The sequence below is a fragment of the Melospiza georgiana genome, chromosome 2 (assembly GCF_028018845.1).
Source record: "Melospiza georgiana isolate bMelGeo1 chromosome 2, bMelGeo1.pri, whole genome shotgun sequence".
In the NCBI taxonomy this organism is placed as follows: Eukaryota; Metazoa; Chordata; class Aves; order Passeriformes; family Passerellidae; genus Melospiza; species Melospiza georgiana.
The window spans coordinates 120,787,085-120,800,318 of NC_080431.1; the positions used below are offsets into that span (position 1 = coordinate 120,787,085).

At 44.5% G+C, this 13,234-nt stretch overlaps 1 long non-coding RNA gene across 1 annotated transcript; it reads left to right on the plus strand.

Annotated features, from left to right (window-relative positions):
* The first annotated feature begins 10,483 nt into the window (after positions 1-10,483).
* On the plus strand, positions 10,484-11,695 carry LOC131096594 (uncharacterized). The gene is made up of 3 exons (XR_009115993.1): positions 10,484-11,415; positions 11,492-11,533; positions 11,629-11,695. It is a non-coding gene; the product is annotated as an uncharacterized LOC131096594 (long non-coding RNA).
* The last annotated feature ends 1,539 nt before the right edge of the window (positions 11,696-13,234 follow it).

The window sequence follows — 13,234 nt, forward strand, 5'->3', positions numbered from 1 at the left end:
TTTTCTGTTTTTCTTTCTCTGTCTCTTTGCTGTCTTGGCATGCAAGTTTTTCTTTTAGCTTTGGCTTTACAGATTTTTCACTTTTCTTAGACACTTTACTTAATTCAGAATGGATCTTTACTTTGTCTCATTCCCCCCTTTCCTAGGAAATAAGTAAAATTTTTTACTTAATGAAAACTTTCATGACAGTAAGTGTCTTTTAGTGCTTCACTATGTACATTTGACAAAGATGTTAGTACAGCTATTCGTTGTAGCATTCTACAGTTCTAAATTAACAATATAATAGATAATCTTAAGTTTATTTTAACTAATATTAGTAAAACTACAATGGGGTGGCACAAGTTATTAAAGATTCTATTTGCAGTTGGTGACTACTTAAAGATTACATCTTACTAGTAATGATCTATATTTTGTTTTATTTTTTGTAGAATTGGTTATCTCTTTTGTATCATGTTGGACAGTAATTAAGGGGTTTTTTTTGCTTCTTTGGATTCTTTTTAAGCTTTCTAATAGGTCTTGGTGCTTAATTAATTGTTTTACTAATGTAAGGTTCATTTTACTAGCGGTAGGTGGTAGTCTGTGATACATTGTGTAATTGGCTTAAATTAGTTGGTGGGATGTTATTGGTACTAAATACTAAAAATCACACTCAATAATCTTAACAAAATTACAAATATAGAGATTAGAATGGTTTTTACTAGACAGAATAATATCATTGCTATCAATTTGTACAGCAGCACAAGCACTTTTCAAGCATACACTTTTTTCTAGTATATATGAGCACAGTTTTCTGGTCAGTGACTGGATGAATTTCAAAGTGACAAATACTCTGTTTAGTGTCTAAACACACATTTTGAGCATTAATAGTATTGCTTTTACAAATGAATCTCATTTGTTCTCTAGTAATGTAGGATTCTAAGTTTACTGTCTGCTTCTTCCCATTCCTCTTTCGTGCTCACACTCTATGTTCTGAAGGATAGAGTATTGTTTTTTTATGGTTTAATCTTAGGGCAATGATGGGATGGACAACATAAACAGTGGCATTATGTATGGTAAGCACAAAGGCAGTTGCTACATTAGAAACAGGATCATAGGTGAAATTTACTATAGTCTGCCAGGATTGAAAGTTTTTTTTTAAATCAATTGCATTATCTAACACAATTTTTTGAATTTCAGCTGGAAAATTACTTTCACTCTTTTCTCATATGATCAGAGCTGCTGTTGCTTGTATCTATAACTGTGCTTGTATACAACTGAAAGCTAAAGACACATTATCTTGAACTATACTAAGTGCTTCTACTATCAACTTGTGGTCTTGGTCTTCGGTCTTTTCACACTTCTTTACTTTGGCAGTACTTTTGAAATTTGTTACTGGCTAGTTTTTAATGCTAATAGAGATTACTATAAAGGCTGCTTCAATTTTGTTAGGCTACTTGCTGCAGTGGCTAGTTTATTCACTAGTATTTCTGAATCAATTCTATTTAAAACGCTTAATCTTGTCTCTAATATGCTAGTTAGATGTTTGTTACGGGGAACAGGAACTGCTTTTTGTTTATGACTATCCCTCTCTGCTAGAGGGATGTGCTGGACTTACACTGCAAATTTAGACACACTTCACAAGTGTATTTGACAGAGGTTTATTGATTAAATGCTAGGGACTAAGGCTATTTAGCATTACTTTGAACAGAGGTACTCTCAAGTTTTGAAACTTTAGTTATGATTACACACAATACAATTTTACAAACTAAAATATGAGCTACTCTCGACTGCAATGTACTCATTTTGCTCGAGTAAGTTTTAATCTCAGTTCATTGTCTCCTGGCGTCATTCTTTAAGGGGTTTCTGGGCTTTTTTCACTCGAGAGTGATGGATCTAGGCATTCTGCTCTTTGATTTTGATTGCAGCGAAGGTGGTGAGAAGTACTCGCAGTGGTCTCTCCCACTGTGGTTCTGAAGTCTTCTCTGTAAGAGACTTAACATATACATCATCTCTAGGCTATCTAACTCCCTGCTCCGAGTTTCAGCCACATGTTTCTCAATTACTCTGAGCTGTTTGCTTAATGCCAACATGTAGGTGGACATTCTGGACATTCTCTTTGTATTTTATATGGTCTTTTTTCATTCTAAAAGGACTCAGCATTCTTTTAGCTTAAGGTTTAGTTTGAATTTGCAATATTGCTAGTGGAAGAGCTTGGGCTAGGGTAGATTAACTTCTTGCCCCAGTCTTATTCATTCTCTCTACTTGGCTGCTTGATTGGGGGTGGTATGGGGTGTGAAGTTCTTAATCTGTGCCTAGATAGCTACTAATCTGTTGCACTATTTTGGAAATGAAATGTGATTCTTTATCTGAGGATATCGTGGCTGGAACTCTGAAACGTGGTATTATTTCTTGTAAAAATAATTTGGTCACTTCTTGAGCTTTGACAGTTTTGGTGGGGAATGTTTTTGGCTACTTTGAAAATGTATCTATTAATACTAGTAAATACTGATACTCTTCTCTTTCTTTGGGAGTTCTGAAAAGTTAATTTGCCACTGCTGTACAGGCCCATGGCCTCTCCCAGTCTGACCGAGTTTCGGCCGGGGGGTATTTTGGGGTTAGTCTGGAGGCAAGGATCACATTGTCAGCTTACCTGAGTGATAGTGGCATATAAATTCCTAACAACAATACAACGATTCTTTCAATCAGATGTGTGTTCTAGAAAGCCTGTGGAAATTACTGCTTCAAAGTCAACACTTCATTTCAATGCACTCTGTATCACTCGCAGCTTTGGTCATTTTGAGAAAGGAACTACACTCTATAAAAGGCTTTTAAGTACTTAGGCCCTAGTGTGTTTTCTAGTGCCCTTCCTTCACTAGTAACAACGAAAATGGGAAGGGATTACTAGCTCTTTTTCAATGGTAGCTCACCTCTTGCAGTTGTATGTTTCTTTTGGTTAGTGTTATTGTATTATGGCTTATCTTCGAGGAAAATTTGTACTTCACTCTTTGCTGCTTTCTTTGCTTCTCTATCTGCTAGCTCATTGCTTTCTTCTAATTTTAAGCTCACTCTCTAGTGTGCTTTAATATGCTTTTTCAGGTAGCTGAACTGCTTCTAGCAGCTGGATTGTCTCTTCTTTCTTTGTGAGGTCAGCAGTCTCTTCTTTTTCTAGATGGCTCTATGTGCATGTATGACTCTAAATGCATTCCTTGGGTCTGTGCAGATGGTTATTCTCTTCTCTTTTGCCTTTTTTAGGGCATGGGTCAGGGCAATTATCGCAGCTTTCTGCGCAGAGGTACCTGTTGGTAAGGGTCTAGACTCGATTACTTCTTTGCAGGTAGTCACTGTGAACTTTGCAATGTCGTTTTCTTGTTAGTGAACCAGGTCTCTGCATCATCTGGAGGAGTGTCTCAAGTCTGGGCAGCTGGAGTAGGTAGCTTCGGTGGTTTCTAGGCAACTATGGTGTACTGCTTCTCTTTGATTCTACTGAGAAAAGAAGCTGGGTTGACAATATTAGTTACTACTATTTTTACATCGTCTTGCTCTACTATGATGGCTTGGCATTTCAGAAACTTCTGTGGTGAGGGTTAGTGGCTACTCTTTACTTTTAGTGCTGCGGACGCTGTGTGGGACACTAGCACAGTCATTTTTGTCTCAGGGTAAACTTGCATGCTTCTTGAAAACAAAACTTGCAGATTTATTTAAGAATTGTTGTTGCTTGTTCTTTGTTGTGCTTCTGTGCTTAGAAAACCTCCCTTTAAAATCAGTTCAGTTCATCAGTTGAACCTTCGTTTGCAGACCCTCACTCAGCAGAATTCATTGCAGACTCAGTGCACGCTGTGCTGGCCTCTCGGGAGTGTGAGGAGCTCATGTGTGCTACTTTTTGCTTTAGGACGCTCTGAGGTATTTATTCCTTTTGGGATGAGAATTCCCAAGAGAGTTAGTTGTAAGGTATGACATCGGGAAAAAGCCTGTGTTGTTGGAATGTTGTTGTTGTCAAAAGTTAATTTTTCCTTCTTTCTTAGCCAGTAGTTAGCTTCTTGCTTTATTTTTGTGGTATCCTTATTTTATTGTTTAAAAAATTGCTTCAAAATAACTTCAGTGGCTGGCCATCAGTACCTTGTTCAGATTTGCCTATTTGCTTGTAGCTAAAATGTTCACATCTTGTTTATCATTCTCTTTAAGAAACTGCTGCCCAGCCAATTAATAACTGAATATCCATCTGTCTGGGACACGGGGAGAGGATTTAGGTAATGTCTTTGTTTCCAGAAAACAGTTCCAGTGTAGTTTCTAAATAGAGGAGAAGGGGGTGAAGACTCGGGGCTCTGATGCCATTGGGGCGCCCCAAGGTCCCCAGGAGAAGGAGCCCCACTGGGGTGCAGGAGCAGGTGTGTTCTCATGTAATATAGAATAAATTATAAACATAAATATGAAAATCATAAATATAAAAATATTTTAAATACTTAAATAAAGCAGGTTTTTTAATTTGTCAATAGGCAGTGTTTTGATTATAAAAATTATAAATACAAATAATATAAAGGTAGAAATCTAAGTATAGGAATATATCATAAATAAATAGATATATATATATATAAAGTTTAAAAACATAAGAAAAATAGTTGTAGCAGTAGATATGATACATAATATAAATACATTTATAGAATTTAATATATATTATATAAAATTATTAATACACTGCATCAAAAGAAACTATAAATATAAATGTGCATATAATTATACTAAGTATAAAAATATTTCAATATCGTTTGAAAGAAGGTTTTTTTTGTATTTATTTCGTTAGAGATGGGGGTTTTATTTTGAATAAAAGAAGTATTATAGAAATAAAAATTTAAATATAGAAATATACAATCTATAGAGAAAGATATTTGTAAAAACACGAGCGAACGACGCCGCCTTCGGCTGAATGGAACGAGCTCAGCCGAACCAAGGCGAGACCGGCCGAACCTGACGGCCTCGAGCGAACCGAGGCCAGGCTTGCGAGGCTGCCTGAACGGAGCCGAGCTCAGCCGAACCGAGCCCGCTGCTCTCGTGCGCGCTAATTAGCGCGAGTGCGGTCACAGCCCAATGAGCTCCTGTGCCACGCCGCGCTCCCGATCGTGTCCGTGCGATGGCCGGGCCGCCCGCGGGACGCGGCAGCAGGAGAGCCCCGAGCCGGGCGAGTTTAACGTGAGGCGCCGCCGCTTGCCCGCCCTCAGGGAGCCGAGCGGAGCCGAGGCGCGCCGAACGCGCGGAGAGCGGCTCCGAGTTCGGCCGAACCGAGCCGAGCACACAGAGCGGCTCCGAGTTCGGCCGAACCGAGCCGAGGCTCGCCGAGCGCACTGAGCGGCTCCGAGTTCGGCCGAAGCGAGGCGAGCCGAGCCGCGCCGAGCGCACTGAGCGGCTCCGAGTTCGGCCGAAGCAAGCCGAGCCGCGCCGAAGAGGCGAGTACAGCCGACAATAGCCGAGTTTAGCCGTTTACAGCCGAGTTTAGCCGAGCAGCTGTGAGCCTTGAGGTGAGCGTGCATCATTGCCGGCTTGGGATTGAGTGAAATGCGCTAAGGAAACCAGCTCTGGGGAGGGAGGCAGGGAAATCCTCTCTTAACGTTTACCAGTTCTTCCGTCAAACTCATCACGGCAGGATAGCGTGAAGACTGAAAGTGTAAGAAGATGTGGAGGGAAACAGAATCTGACAGGAGCATCAAACGCACAAGTGTACGAATTTTGCTTTTTGCTTGGATGTAAACTCAGAAGTTGTAAGGAATTTGGGAATGAGAAAGGACATTTCAGAAGTAGAAGTTGTTGTTGTTACAGTCCTGGCAAAAGCTTTTGTTCTAGCTAATAAAAGAAGTTAGCTTAAATTAAAAAAAAAAAGAAAAAAAAGAAAAAAAAAAGTGTTTTTTTTTTTCTTCACTATTATATTCATTGGTGGTATATGGTGTGTTGTTTTATTTCTTGGTATTGTTAACTCTGTGTAAATTGTTTTTTGAGTGAAGCTAACTTTGGATGGGTTGTTTTGTATTTGAGGTAGGATTAATTTCAATAGGTTTCTTTCATAGATTTCTGATCAGTATTACTGGGATTTTGGTTTTGTTTACTGTATGTATAAACATACAGATTTGGTAGGGCCAGCTGGGCTGCTGGAGTTTTGAGTGTGAATTTATTAGATGGCTTTTGTTAAATACAGAATAATTATGTAAGGTAACAGCAAATTACCCAATTTATCCAGTAATGTAACCTTACCACAAAGTTTTATATCTTACCAGTTTTCTGTTCTTCTGCTCCAAGTAGTTGTTGCAAAAAAGAAAATACTGCTATTTTTCTGAAGAACTTTCTTCTATGACAAGCCCTTTACTGCCCTTGAATGTGAGTCAGAGGAGCCAAACAGCTGCAGCTGCTCTGAGGGCTTGGTGGGATTCGCCCCCTCCCTTTTCCTGGGTGCCATGGGAACGAGAGGCGGGGCACAATCAGGGGTATATTAACCCCAGCCGTGGCTGAGGGGCTTCATTCCCTTTCTGGGATGTGCTGGGGTAAGAGCTCTCCTCTCATTTCAGTGAAGAGGCTTTTTCAGCCCATCTCAGCTTCTTGTCAGCAGGTGTTTCTGGCCATCTAAAGCATAGAGGCTGGGAAGATTCTGTGAAGTAAACAGCATGGAATACAGGGAGTATTTAGGTTTGTGATTTTGGGTTTTGTGTTTAGGAGTGGTAACGTGCTTTTGTAATTTTTAGTGTTGCTCTGGTTTTTTTTTTGGTTGGATTGCTTTTGGTGGAATTTTTGGGTTTTTTTGTTTTCTTTTTGGGGTTTTTGGTTGATTTTTGTTGGTTTTTTGGATTTTTTGATGGTTTCTGTGGTTTTTTTGTTTCTGTGGGGAGTTAGGTGTTTTGGGTTTTATTGATTTTGTGGGTTTTTGTTTGTTTCTTTTTTTTTTTTTTCCTTGTTTGTTTTTGGGATTGTTTTTGGTATTTTGTTGTTTTTTTTTTTTTTTTTAATTGAGGAGTACAACTCCCTGAAATTCCAAGCTGTATCAAGCACAATATTTCTCTCAGAAGATTTATCATATCACAAGAGAGATCTGCCCAGTGTCAAGGATGATGTTTGAGATTGAGGCTTCAGGTGAGTTGAGGATTGTGACTGGGAGAGGGAGGGTGATCAGGTATCCAGTTAGGAGTTATTGTGGAAGGGGGGAGGTTTGCAGGCAGCAGGGTGAGAAAGGGTGTTTATTTGTTTATTTGAGGGCCCCCCCACAAGGCTGTTCAGAAGCCTAGCAGAGGCATTCCCATGTCTTACAGCACACAAGGTCAGCCACTGCACTCACAGGAATGCCATTTAACTTTGCCTTTCTCTTACCCAGGTGCCACCCCTAATGAAGGCCACAGCCTTGGAATCAGGATGAAGCTGGAGCCTGAGGGAGCCAGGCACACTCAGGAAAGGGCAAGTAGCTGCCTTGGTGGGATTTGGCCCACATAACTCAGGACTCATACTTTGGTTTTGGTTTTCTTTATTGCAGCTGACCAGAGACAAACAGGCCATCACAGAGCCCTCGGAGGCAGACTCATTTCAGGTGCAGCGTGGATTCCCATCACTGATCATCCAAAAGATAAGTTTGGGGCTACGGCCTGGAGATGGGGGAGTAGCAGGTTGGGAATCCCTGCGACAGATTTAAAAATTGGCAGCGGGAAAAGCAATCTTCTCCAAGGGCCTCTTAGGACAGCTAAAGGGAGAGGCTCTACTTTTGATGGCAGCTTTCAGGCAGGCAGTGCAGAACAGCTCCGGTGTGTGTCGTGGTGTCGTGTGTGCCGTGTTCTCTAGTGTGTCTTTGGGGTCCCTTTTGCCTTCTCCCCTCACCACAAGCATGATGTGTCGTGTTTCTTATCCCCCTGTTTGTCACGTTCTGTGTAACGGGTGTGTGCACACGTTTGTGCCGGAGCTGTTCTGCCTTGCCGCACGGCCTGCTGCAGTAGGACAAACCATGGGGAGTTGGAATTTGTGATGTGGGCTGTGCTTGGGCTCTAGATGCTCTTCCTAGATTGACATAAGGTGTTTGCAGCCTGTGAGTTACCCTGATGGTGTTTGACATATGTTCTAACTTTCTTTCAGGTGCAGATGCATTCCATGTGTGGCAGAGGGTCAGGGTTAGGGGGTGCCGGGCCTTCTTAGGAGCGCGGTGAGTAGCAGAGTGGTGGGGTTTTGGGTGATGCGGTGCCAAGGTCAGGCACTGATGTTTGGTTCTCTTTAATGTAGCTGTCTGAGAGATACCAGCCCGGTGCCAGCAGGACCTTCCCAGGTGACGAGGTGGCCTTTGTTTGCACCTGACAGGGACCGGCATCCCCTGATGTCTGAGAGATAAGTAGAGGGCTGTGACCCACAGACCTGTCTGAGCTCCCCAGTCAAAAGCTCTCTCTTTGGAAGCATCCAGTCAGGTGTCTTTTCAGGTCTTGTTCTGAGCTGTACGGACAGCTATGCCCCCCAATGATCTGTTATGGTGGATTAGGACTTGCAATAATATGAGGTTAGGTACAGCATTCTGACAGTAGGATTCCTGGGCATCCATCGTTGCTGTCCTTGGAATAAATAATTCAGTTAGCATCTTCTTCCTCCAGGGTTCTCTGAGCCTCATCAGCTCATCATCGGTCTCAGCTCGGTCATCTCCTTTTGCATTCTCTCAATCCTTGCAGCCATTTTCCTTGCCAAGAGTTTTCTGTTCCTGTTGTGTCCCCGTTGTCTGTCCTGTCCTGTCCTGTCTGTCCTGTGTCACGGGTGTCTGCACACATTTGTGATGGAGCTGCTCTGCCCTGCCGCACAGCCTGGTGCGATAGGAGAAGTCCTGTGGACTTGGAATGTGTAATGTGGGGTGTAGTTGGACTCTAGGTGGGATTTGTAGATGGGCACAGGATATCTGGAGCTCCTCAGTTATCCTGCAACAGTTTGACTCTTGTCCTAACTTTTTTTTCAGATTGAGATGGATTAAATCTGTACCAGAGGGCCCCGTCCCGGGTGAGGGGATTGCCCCGAGCAGGTGAGGCCCCATTTGTCTCTGCAGCAGAAGTGTGTATGGTGACTGTGTTACAGCTCTGTTTTTGTCTTTGTTTTTAGGAAATCAAACTGGATACCAGCAGCCAAGGTGAGCAGCGGAGAGAAGTGGTTGTTATGGCTCAGCTCTCAAGCACAACAATTTTTCAGCAGATTCATCATGACACAAGAGAGATCTGCCCAGTGTCACGGATGATGTTTGAGATTGAGGCTTCAGGTGAGTTGAGGGTTGTGGCTGGGGGAGGGAGGGTGAGTAGGTATCCAGTTAGGAGTTCTTGGGAGGGGGTTTGCAGGCAGCAGGGTGAGAAAGGGTGTTTATTTGTTTATTTGAGGCCCCCCCACAAGGCTGTTCAGCAGCCTAGCAGAGGCATTGCCGTGCCTTACAGCACACAAGGTCCTCCACTGCACTCACAGGAATGCCATTTAACTTTGCCTTTCTCTAACCCAGGTACCACCCCTAATGAAGGCCACAGCCTTGGAATCAGGATGAAGCTGGAGCCTGAGGGAGCCAGGCACGCTCAGGAGAGGGCAAGTAGCTGCCTGTGTGGGATTTGGCCCACATAACTCTGGACTCACACTTTGGTTTTGGTTTTCTTTATTGGAGCTGACTGAGAGGCTCACAGGCCATCACGAGGCCCTCCAAGGCAAACTCATTTCAGGTGCAGCGTGGATTCCCATCACCGATCATCCAAAAGATAAGTTGGGGGCCACGGCCTGGAGATGGGAGAGTATCAGGTTGGGAATCCCTGGGACAGATTCAAAAATGAGCAGAGGGAAAAGCAATCTTCTGCAAGGGCCTCTTAGGACAGCTAAAGGGAGAGGCTCTACTTTTGATGGCAGCTTTCAGGCGGGCAGTGCAGAACAGCTCCGGTGTGTGCCGTGTTCCCTGGTGTGTCTTTGGGATCCCTTTTGCCTTCCCCCCTCAAACCCCTCACCACAAGCATGATGTGTCATGTTTCACGTCCCCCTGTTTGTCACGTTCTGTTTCACGGGTGTGTGCTCACATTTGTGCCGGAGGTGTTTTGCCCTGCCGCATGGTGTGCTGCAGTAGGACAAACCATAGGGAGTTGGAATTTGTGATGTGGGCTGTACTTGGGCTCTAGATGCTCTTCCTAGATTGACATAAGGTGTTTGCAGCTTGTGAGTTACCCTGGTGGTGTTTGACATATGTTGTAACTTTCTTTCAGGTGCAGATGCATTCCATGTGTGGCAGAGGGTCAGGGTTAGGAGGTGCCGGGCCTTCTTAGGAGTGCGCTGAGTAGCAGAGTGGTGGGGTTTTGGGTGATGCGGTGCCAAGATCAGGCCCTGATGTTTGGTTCTCTTTAATGTAGCTGTCTGAGAGACACCAGCCTGGTGCCAGCAGGACCTTCCCAGGTGACGAGGTGGCCTTTCTTTGCACCTGACAGGGACCAGCATCCCCAGATGTCTGAGAGATAAGTAGAGGGCTGTGACCCACAGAGGGGATGAACGTGGGGTGCTGGGTCAGGACTCCCTGAGGTGGGGGTCTGAGTTGACTCTGGCAATGAGGGTAGCCAAGATGTTGCCCCTTAGGCCCCATAAAAGCAAAGTCTCCCTTTTGATCACAGTGCTGAGGTGCGCAGCAGGGCAGAGCAGTCCCGGTGTGTCTCGTGTCACTTGTCTTTTGTGTATTGTGTGTTGCCTGGATATCTCATGTCTCTTATCTTAGCCCTGTGAGGGGCCTCTCAGAACCCTTTCCTAGCATCTGTGATCTCAGCGTTCCTCGCCCTGGCACCCATGCCATAGAACTTTTGACTGGGGAGCTCACACAGGCATCAGAAATGCATCTCTCTTTAGAAGCATCCAGTCAGATGTCTTGTCAGGTCTTGTTCTGAGCTGTACGGACAGCCATGCTGCGCAATGATCCATTATAGCAGAGTAGGACTTGTAAGGATGTGAGGTTAGGGAGAGGATTCTGACTGTAGGATTCTCGGGCATCCATCTTTGCAGTTTTTGGAATAAATCATTCAGTTTGCATCTTCTTCCTGCAGGGTTCTCTGAGCCTCATCAGCTCGCCATCAGCTTCAACTCTTCTTCTTTTGCCTTCTCTCAGTCCTTGCAGCCATTTTCCTTGCTAAGAGATTTCCGTTCCTGTTGTGTCCCCAGTGTTTGTCACGTCTTGTCTGTCCTGTGTCACGGGTGTCTGCACACATTTGTGCTGGAGCTGCTGTTCTGCCCTGCTGCATAGCCTGGTGCAATAGGAGAAGTCTCAGGGACTTGGAATTTGTAATGTGTAGTTGGATTCTAGATGGGATTTGTAGATGGACACAGGATACGTGGAGCCCATAAGTTATCCTGCAGCCCTTTGACTTTCATCCTAACTTTCTTTTAGTTGCAGAAGGATAAATCCAGGGCAGAGCCCCCCATTCTGGGTGAGGGGATTCCCCTGTGAAGGTCAGTCACTGTTTGTCTCTGCAGAGGAAGCATAAATTGTGGCTGCTGCAGCTCTGCTCTTTGTCTTTATTTTTAGGAAGTCAAGGCAGAGAGCAGCTGTCAAGGCTGAGTGGGCAAGGTGAGCATTGAGTAGGGTACCGAAACAGTTGTTATTGCTGAGGTCTCAGTTTCTGGTGCAGCTCTAGGTATGTATTATTCCTCTTTTTATTTTAGATGGACTGCTTGCCATCTATCCTTGCCCAGCATGCCCATGCCAGGTGGGTTCAAGCTTAAGGTATCAGTATGGCATACTTGTCAGGGTTGGGAGGTTGTGTTTTCACAGTATCTCAGCATGCTTTTCTGCTTTGTTTCTTTGCAGGTGCTGTCGCTGCCCTAGTCATGCCGGGGAAGAGAGGAGGGCAGGTGACTCGGGGTTTAGGCAGGCTGATTCCTAGGTGAGCGTTATGCAGCAGCGTGCTAAGTGTGTACATTTTCTTTTTGCAGGTATCTTCCGGGCGGCCTCGGAGTCAAATCAAGACTTGAGGTGAGCTGGGGCAGGGGTGCGAAGGAGTCCCGGGGATTACTGTTTTTGAGGGCAATAGTCACCTTTTCTGTTTTGCCTTAGGTACCCTGGGCAGGCTTGTAGCCACAGCTTGGAAGCGGCAGCACCGAAGCGCACACATTGAGAACGTCTCAACGTCCACATCCGACCGAGGATGGATTTTGTCCGCTTGTCTTCCAAAAGCTAAGTGTCGGGGCCAGTGGTTGGGAGAAGGGGAAAAGCCTTTACTATCACAGGAGGCAATCTGATGTCAGCTTAGCGGAGAGGTCTGTAGTGGGACAGGCTCCCTGGAAGTAAAGGGAGAGGGTTTCTCCTCAGCCTCACCAGAGCCTTTGCCGGGCAGGGCAGTTCCTACCCATCTCCACATTCTCGTGAACTTTGCGTCATCAGCCTTCTTCGACTTGACGTCGTCACGGCTCTTTCCCCCGTGGAGCTCGCCTTCAGGTCCGGAGCTGTAGCCGCAGTTACCTGGCAGTCCGCTTCCTTCTCTAGGCTTGCTGAGCCTCTCGAGCATCCTCTTAACTGCTTTGGCCCTAACTTCCTTTAATGAGTTGCATTTCATCACGTGCTGTTGTCATAGGGCTTCCTTTCCCTTGGCCTCATAGGCCTCTGGCTCGTCTTGTGCTAGGACTCTCGGGTCCCTAAAGGGAAAGTGCCAAGCAGTTGCAACTTGTCTCTGTGTTATGTCATCTGTGTCTATGTTATGGTGTGTGTGTCCATTGTCTTCCACGGCATAGGCCTTTGTTACATCTCAATGCTTTATCGGCTCTCTTCTGTGCCATGTTCTACTCACATTCCTTGCCGGATATCCCTTATTCCAGCATCTTTACATTTTTACTCTTTGAGACAGGAATGTCTCACAGGGACAAGATGTTCTCATCCATCTTCCTTCTCACTATCAGCTTTGGTAGTGCTTTTTTTTCCATTTTCTTGGACTTCTAGAGGGAGCATCTTACACCCTCCTCACGTGACTGCAGTAGTTCTATAGGTTCCATCTTCTCAAAGGGTACAGGGCTCAATAAGTAATCTTCCAGAGAGTTTTCTTAAGTCGTGGTTTATATTGTATGTTCCTATGTTGCCTTATATTGTCTGTACTTACACTGCATGTAAGCATGTCGCCTTATATTGTGTGTACTACACTCTATGTACACTTGCACTGTATGCGTCAGCTTATATTGTGTGTAGACTGTACCACTTATGATCGGAGCTGCCCTGCCCTGGCACATAGTCACAGTTAGGTAGAACAGTTACAACAACTTTACTGTTCATCTGTCTTTC